Below are 8,849 nucleotides of genomic sequence, written 5' to 3' on the forward strand. Positions count from 1 at the left end.
ACTCCAGTCAGAGCTGTCATTATTACCCAATTACAGTGACACTTCAAATCACATAGTTTTGTCTGCACGTACTATAAGCACAAGCTGTTCTTTTTGTTGCTGGAAGTAGTTTTTATAGTTGCTGATTTTGTCAATTTTTTTAGTGTTTTAGCTAAAATATTGTGGTCATTTGTTTTTGTGAGCCTACATCAATAACAGTTTTGGGAATTAAGTAATAATTAAAGGAAAAAAGGATAAATAAAAAAAGGCTTCCACTCAATTACTAATAGTGTTATAACTAATAATATTGTAATTCATTATATATTTTACAAAGTAATGTTGTTAGTATTCATATAATCTAAGACATATTGCATTTAAGCTATTTACAACTTTATCACATATTATCCTGTGATTATAAAATTGATAATAAACACTGGACGGCACATAACAACAACAACAACAAAGGATTCTGTATGGTCTGGTATGAGAGGAAATCCATGGGGCAGGGAGTGACACCTTGAGTTACCACACCAGGTGACACCAACTGATGATTCAGAAGATGAGATTTTGGGCTTGTAGTTGATTTAAAACGTTTGGGATGATGTGTTGGGGTGAATATGCCTTGCATGTAGGAAGGACATAAATTTTGGGAGGTCAAAGGGTAGAATGTTATGGAGTAAACTGTAACCCTTCAAAACTTGTGTTGTAAATCCTAACCTCTATTCCTGTGGTAATAATCCCATTTAGGAATGCGAGGTCTTTGTTATGTTACTGAGACAGAACTAGTGTAGAGTGTGTCTTAAGTAAATCTCTTTTGTGTTATGAAAGACACTAAACCAGCAAGTGAATAAGCAGAGATGCGGGAAGACACATTCCAAGCCATTCAAAGATCAAAGATCGCCCAGGAGGTGAAGCTCAGAATGACAGGGACCTCTCTCCAGAGCAGGGAGAAAGGCTTCTCTTAGGGGTGGCACCCGGAACTCAGACTTCTAGTCTTCTAGTTTCTGTTGTTAAAGCCACTCATTTGTAGTATTTCTGTTATAGCAGCGCTCGGTAAGTAAGACACATATTCCTACAAAATTAACAGCTTTCTTGAGATACAGTTATCTATTTTTTTAGTATATTCACAAGATTGCACAACTATCACCATAGTCACTATTGAATTTCATCATTTATTTTTAACTCACTTTCTAAAACCCATAATTTTCCCATTTATAATATTAGAGTGCTTATTCTCACTTGCATGTGTACACTTCCTGTCTATCTGTCTCTACTCTAATAAAATTGCATAAACAAGGTTAAGAGCATTGCGGGTGACTGCAGGTAGAGATTATTCCATTCAGAGCAGTGTGTGTGTGTGTGTGTGTGTGTGTGTGTAGCTAGCAACTCAACTCACTACCATTGAGTGGGATCCGACTCATAGCGACCCCTCCCTGGGTTTTGGAGGCCATATCACTACAGAAGTAGATTGCCCAATCCTCCATCCAAGGAGTGGCTGGTGGGTTTGAACCGCCAGCCTTCTGATTAGCAGTCAAATGCCTTAGGCACTATAGTCATTTAAATAAGCTACAAAACACCTCAATTTTAATATCAATCAATCCCATCCAGGGCAGCATAAGGACAATACTATGAGAACTCTGCCCAGCTAGTAACCCCAAAAGAAAGATCAGTGCTGCCTGGCATAACTTGTTCTAAATGCAACTGTCCTTATTTTTCTAAGATTTTACAAACTATGAGTCCTAAATTTGGCTAACAACTGATGTATCTCCTGGTCTTCAGTTTCAACAATACATTGCTTAGCTTTATTCACTTATTTTTTAGGATCAGGACAGTTGGTGTATGTCCAGTCTCTGGCATCTCTTCCAGAGCAGGGAGTTGTTTATTCAGTGCTCTGATGCTGCCTGGCACATAGTAGGATGTATGTATGGATGCATTTGTCACATGAATTAATCAATGAAGCTTTTCATGAAGATTACTGATAGTTATTTCATTACCATTTTAATAGTTACTTTGGTAATTACTGTCACCTGCTACTCTTTACCTGTTGATCAGCTGTTTGTCCCTTCCTTCCAGAAGCCTTCCTCATCCTCCACCCTAGGTTAACTGCTTCTGATCTCTGTTCCCCTTCACATGGTTCTTATTGCTTGTCTGCCTTCCCTGATAAAATATAAGCCCCACGATGGAAGTTTCCATGTTTATTTACCAGGTTCACCTTTGTATCTTCAATTCTAAGCCCAGTGCCCAGCACTTGATCAGTATGTGTTGAATAAATCAAGGCAGTAAATTGATATGTAATTTGTTTCTGTCTGAAGGTAAAGGCAAAAGCTTATTCAACGTAGCCAGGTGTTCTTTTATAAGCTACTTACCTGTCTTGATCCTGAAGTCTTTCTTTTTTTCTTTTAACAACCTTGTTGTTGTTGTTGTTGTTGTTATGTGCCGTCGAATCGGATCCGACTCATAGAGACCCCTCCTTGGGTTTCCAAGGTGGTATCACTACGGAAGTAGATTGCCCAACCTTCCCTCCGAGGAGTGGCTGGTGGGTTTGAATCGCCAGCCTTCTGGTTAGCAGTCACTATGCTACCAAAGCTCCTTCTTATCAACCTTATTGAGGTATAATTTCAAACACTTACTGAGGACGATTAAAGGCTACAGCCTTCAGTATGGATTACATCTCAACATAAAGAAAACAAAAGTCTTCACAACTGGACCAATAAGCAATATCATAGTAAGCAGAAAAATTATTGAAGTTGAAAAGGATTTCATTTTACTTGGATCCATAATCAATGCTCATGGAAGCAGCAGTCAAGAAATCAAATGAAGTATTGCATTGCGCAAATCTGCTGCAAAAGACCTCTGCAAAGTGTTAAAAAGCAAAGATGTCACTTTGAGGACTAAGGTGTGCCCGATCCAAGCCATGGTATTTTCAGTAACCCTCATGCATGTGAAAGCTGGACAATGGATAAGAAGACTGAAGAATAATTGATGCATTTGAATTACAGTTGGCGAAGCATATTGAATATACTACAGAGGCCAGAAGAACGAACAAATCTGTCTTGGAAAAAGTACAACCAGAATGCTCCTTAGAAACAAGGATGGAGAGACTTCATCTCACATACTTTGGACATGTTATCGGGAGGGACAAGTCCCCGGAGAAGGACATCATATTTGGTAAAGCAGAGGGTCAGTGAAAAAGAGGAAGACCCTCAATGAGATGAATTGACACAATGGCTGCAACAATGGACTCAAACATGGCAATGATTGTGAGGATGGTGTAGGATCAGGCAGCATTTCGTTCTGCTGTACATATGGTTGCTGTGAGCTGGAACCAAATCAACTGCACCTGCTGACAACAAAATTCACCATCAAGTCCTTCTTACCACAAGTGGTATCGCTTAACGTCCAAGATACGTTCCATGAAACAGGACATTATCTGAATTGGATGTTGTGTGAACACCTGACTAAAATGTTATGGGAGTCCACTTCCAGTTACCCTTATCTATGCTGCTGCTGCTGCTGAAGCTGCAGGAGGAGGCTGGAACAGGTGGTAGCAGCAGGGTGGCTGAGATGGCTGTGGTGGGAACAGAGAGCAAGAGGAAGCAAATGAGGAGGGACTGGAGCCCTCCTAGCCCCACCCAATGTTCTGTCTGCCTGAGCAGCAGGAGTAGCCTGGGCCGCATAGCTGCCACCACCTGTCTGCCTGAGGAACAAAGACTGAGCCCAGAGCCACGTCTGTGGTCTCATCTGCCTGTATCCCACCTGTGGTCCAGTGCTGCAAGAGTCTGGATTTGGGGTGTTTGCTGCTTTCCCTTAAAAACAAACCAACCAAAAAACAACTTACTTGACCATATTCATCATTAGAAAAGTAATACAGGTGGTTGGACATTGCCCAAATACACATTGACATATACCTATAATACTTTTATCTCATTTTCTTTATGAAGATCTTTTTTTTTTTTTTTCTGATGGTTAAAAAAAAAAAAAAGGAAAGAATATAGGAATAGAATGTAGTGGAATCATGGATAGGGGATAGGCTTTTACGGCCTGATTTACCAGGGCTCATTTCTGACTTTTACTTTTCTAATTGTGACCTTAAGTAAATTAATTTCTCTAAATCATGCACTGGAGGAGCCCTGGTGGTAAAATGGTTAAGCTCTTGGCTGCTAACCAAAAAGTTAGGTTTCAAACCTACCCAGCTTCTTTGTGGGAGAAAGAGCTGCTGTCTTAGTTATCTAGTGCTGCTATAACAGAAATACTAGAAGTGGGTGACTTTAATAAACAGAAATCTATTTTCTCATAGTTTAGGAGGTGACATCTCCAAATTCAGAGCACTAGGTCTAGGGGAAGGCTCTCTCTTCCTGTTGGCTTTGGGGGAAGATCCTGTCTCTTTTCAGCTCCTGTTTCCTGGTTCCTTGGAAATCTCACGTGGCATGGCATCTATCTGGCCCCATCTCTGTTTGCTTGCTTTGCTGCATGCACAGTCTGATCTTTTTATATCTGAAAAGAGACTGACTTAAAATACAGCCTACAAAAAACCAATCACTAACTTTACATGGAAAGGAAAGAGACCTCGGATAAGCAAAGCACTACTGAAGAAGAACAACAAAGTAGGAGGTCTCACGCTGTCAGATCTCAAAACCTACTATACAGCCACAGTAGTCAAAATTGCCTGGTATTGGTATAATAACAGATACATAGACCAATGGAATAGAATTGAGCACCCAGAAATAGATCCATGGACCTTTGGTCAGCTGATCTTTGACAAAGGGCCAAAATCCATTAAATGGGGAAGGGATTGTCTGTTTAGTAAATGGTTCTGGCAAAACTGGATTATCTATTTGCAGAAAAATGAAACAAGATCTGTACCTCACACCATACACAAAAACTAACTCCAGATGAATCAAAGACTTAAATGGGAAACCTAAAACTATAAAGTTCCTCAAGGAAAAACTAGGGGCAAATTTAGGGGCCCTAATATATGGCATAAGTGCCTAAAGCATTTGACTAGTAATCAGAAGGCTGGCAGTTCAAATCCACCAGCCACTCCTTGGAAGGAAGGTTGGGCAATCTACTAAAGTAGAGATACCACCTCGGAAACCCAAGGAGGGATCACTATGAGTCAGATCTGACTCGAGAGTGGTGAGTTGTTGTTGTTTATAAACTATCAAGCAAACCCAAAATGCACAAACAGCAGAAGATCAACTAGATGAATTTTTAGAAGAGCCCATCTAAAAGTTAAATTTTTATGTGCTTCCAAAGACTTCTCCAAAAGAATCAAAAGAAAACCTACAGATTGGGAAAAAATATTCAGCAACGACATATCTGACAAGGGACTTATCTCTAGAATTTATAGAAAATTCCAACAACTCAACAACAAAAAGACAAATAATCCAATTTAAAAAATGGCCAGAAGACATGAATAGACACTTCACCAAAGAGGATATTCAGGCGGCCAACAAACATATGAAGAAATGTTCATGATCATTAGCCATTAGAGAGATGCAAATCAAAACAACGAGATACCATCTTGCCCCAGCACTAGCAGCAAAGTTCAACAAGACACAAAATAAAAATGCTGGCAAGGATGAGAGATTGGGACTCTCATACACTGCTGGTGGCACTGTAAAATGATATAACGACTGTAGAAAGCAGTATGGCAATTCCTTAAAAAGATGGAATTAGAAATACTATTTGACCCAGGCATTCCATTACTAGGTATATATGCTAAAGAAGTGAAAGCCAGGACAAGAACAGATATATGCACACTCATGTTCATTGCAGCACCATTTACAATAGCCAAAATATGGAAACAACCTAGGTGTCCATCAACTGAAGAATGGATAACCAAACTATGGTACATACACACAATGGAATACTATGCAGAGGTTGTAGTCACTTTTTGGTGGATAATGTAGAATCTGCAAAACATTGTACAACATGGATGAACTTGGAGGACACTGTGCTGAGTGAAATAAATCAATCACAGAAAGATGAATACTGTATTAATCCATTGTAAAAAGTCAAGGAAAGGTTTATATATGGAAGGAAATTTTCTTTGTTGGTTACCAGGGGTGAGAGGGGAGGGAACACTGTTACATAGGTAGAGACAAGTATTGATTTGGGTGAAGAGAAGGGCAATGTACCAAATGTGAGTGATCAACATGGTGGCGCTGTGGAAGAGAAAGGCACAGAGAGGTGCATGGGAGCTACAGACAACTAAGATGGACCCTTTCGCACATACAGCACAGATTGTCAGTGAAGGCAAATATGGACATACAGGTGGATAGATGGGTGGACAGGCTGAACTATCAGGTATGTCTATGTAGGGGAGAGTCTGCCCAAGACCATATATAGGGTTGGTAGACAATGTTCCTACAAGTGTATTGCTATGTTCTGTAAGAATTCCAAAGTATATTGTTGTTGTTATGTGCCGTCAAGTCGGACCCGCCTCACAGCGACCCCTCCTTGGGTTTCCGAGGCAGTATCACTATGGAAGTAGATTGCCCCATCTTCCTTCCAAGGAGTGGCTGGTGGGTTTGAACCACCAGCCTTCTGGTTAGCAGTCAAATGCCTTAGGCACTATGCTACCAGAGCTCCCTCCCAGGTATATAGTAGAGTTGAAAAGGGACAAGGTTGTAGTCACTTCTTGGCCACAGCCAGCTACCCAGAGGGAGTGAGTAGTTAGACCTGTTGACCATAGTTTCAGGGGACATCAAGTTCAATTGGCATAACATACTACACAAAACATTGTTCCACTTTCTACTTTGGTGATCTTAAAAGGTAGCAAGCAGCCATCTAGATGCAACGATGGGTCTCTCCTCATCCAGAGGAAACAAGAATGAAGGAAACCCAAGATGCATGGAAGCAATCAGTCCAAGTGACTGGTACACCATGCGATCCTCAGCCTGTGTGACTATGAGACCAGAAGAACTAGATGGTGTCTGGCTACCACTGTCAACCACTCACAGGGGGATCTCTGTAGGAGATCCTGGATAGAGTGGGAGAGCAATGTGGAACAAAACTGAAAATCATTGAAAAAAAAAAAAAAGGGACCAGGCTTGTTGGTCTGATAGAGCCTGATGGAACCCCTGAAACTATGGCCCCTAGCTGCCCTTCAGGTCTGAAATTGAACCCACTCCTGTGGCTTCCAGCCAATCAAAAGACAGGCATATGAGCTGAACATTTACATTAGGTAGATACACTCCTTGGAGAGAATAATAGAAGGGCCGTGTATGCACAGGGAGACAGCTCAGGGGGCAGGAGTGCATGGAGGGAAGGACACAGGGAAGAGGTAACTATGGAGAGGAAGTGGGAAGGGAGCTGTTGCACTGTGGAAAATTGTAGTCAATGTCATGAGAGAAATGTATGTGAGCTGCTGTATGGAAAGTGATTTACTCTGTAAACCTTCACTCAAATCATCATCATCATCATCAATATACGAGTACTGCCTAATTAATACAACAAGAGAACCCAGTCTCAAATGGGATTATAACCACAAGTATAAATCAAAAAACAAACAAGATGCCATAGAGCTGATTCTAACTCATAGGTATAGGTAGTCTCTGACTTATGACAGAGTTTCATTAAATCAAATAACCTTTTTTTTTTTTTTAGTTTTCATTATTATTGCCTTTATTATCAGTATCTTTATAAATACGATCTTTATTTGTTTTTAGGGACTGGCCCAAGAATGACAACTTCAGCAAATTATGCACTGCAATATTGTATGTAGCATATACTACTAATGATAAGATGTACAATAATAATAAAGGACTCTTTCAAGTGTGGTTCATCATAACTCGAATATGTCCTAAGTTGGGGACTACATGTATAGGGGTTAGGATTTACAACACATATTTTTTGGGAGACACAATTCAATCCATGACACCTGGTGATCTGCATGCGTAAAATTAAATACTACAAAACCTTATGGGGGCAGTTCTACTCTGTCAAATGGGCTTGAGATGAGTCTGAAATGACTGGACAGCACCGCACAAGAAGGCTCCGATTCTCATCTGTAAAATGGCACAAGTTTCTTCACTGGATTCTCTGGATTAAATACGATGACAGACAAAGCACCGGATGCGCCACAGAGGCAATAACTTAAAAAATGTAGATTCCATTCCTTTCCTCTGGCATCTGTTAACTCTGGGCCCCTAAACAACACGCCCAATCTTTCATTATGATCAACGTGATCATCATTTTGCTCTGAGCATAGTTTTTAAAATACCCAACCTTCTTGTTTCCGTAGTATTTCTGCAAGTCCCAGCTCATTTTGATGGTTAGCTCTGCTGGCACTGTTCTTAAGATTTTTGCTACTCTTTTAATTCATTCTTTGACATACACTTTTTCTCTCCAGGTTTTGAATACGCTGGCAGAGGAAAAGAAAAAAAGGAAACCCAACCAAAACCCCCACCTGGTGTCATTAGAAAAATGTGTTTAATTGCCATCCCCCTCTTCACTGGGATTATCCTGTGAACTCAGAATTTTATTTTTCAAAGGCTCCCATTCTTTTAAAAATGCTTTTTCTTTTACAGCCTCTTTTCTGGAGATCACACTTATCTTTTAGTCTGGATTTGTTTGCTGAAGTCTCCGACTGCCTGCCTTCTCTGTGCCTTGTATTATGGCCACATCACCGAGGTTTCCACCTTCCTCATACCTTCTTCCTCGGAATCACATCACCATTACTAATATATTCTATGTTATAAACGAGAATTTTAATTTTATTACAGTCAGCCAATTAAAAAACCTCAGTACTGGTTTGATTGAACATGGAGGATGAAATTGTCTAAGATCTAATGCAAACTGCTGCGAGATTTGGGGAGCATAAATTTATAGTCGTATTAAATATATACCTGTTGAATTCGAGCTTT

The sequence above is a fragment of the Orycteropus afer genome, unplaced genomic scaffold (assembly GCF_000298275.1).
Source record: "Orycteropus afer afer isolate SDZICR_OR568_19922 unplaced genomic scaffold, OryAfe1.0 scaffold00176, whole genome shotgun sequence".
NCBI lineage: Eukaryota > Metazoa > Chordata > Mammalia > Tubulidentata > Orycteropodidae > Orycteropus > Orycteropus afer.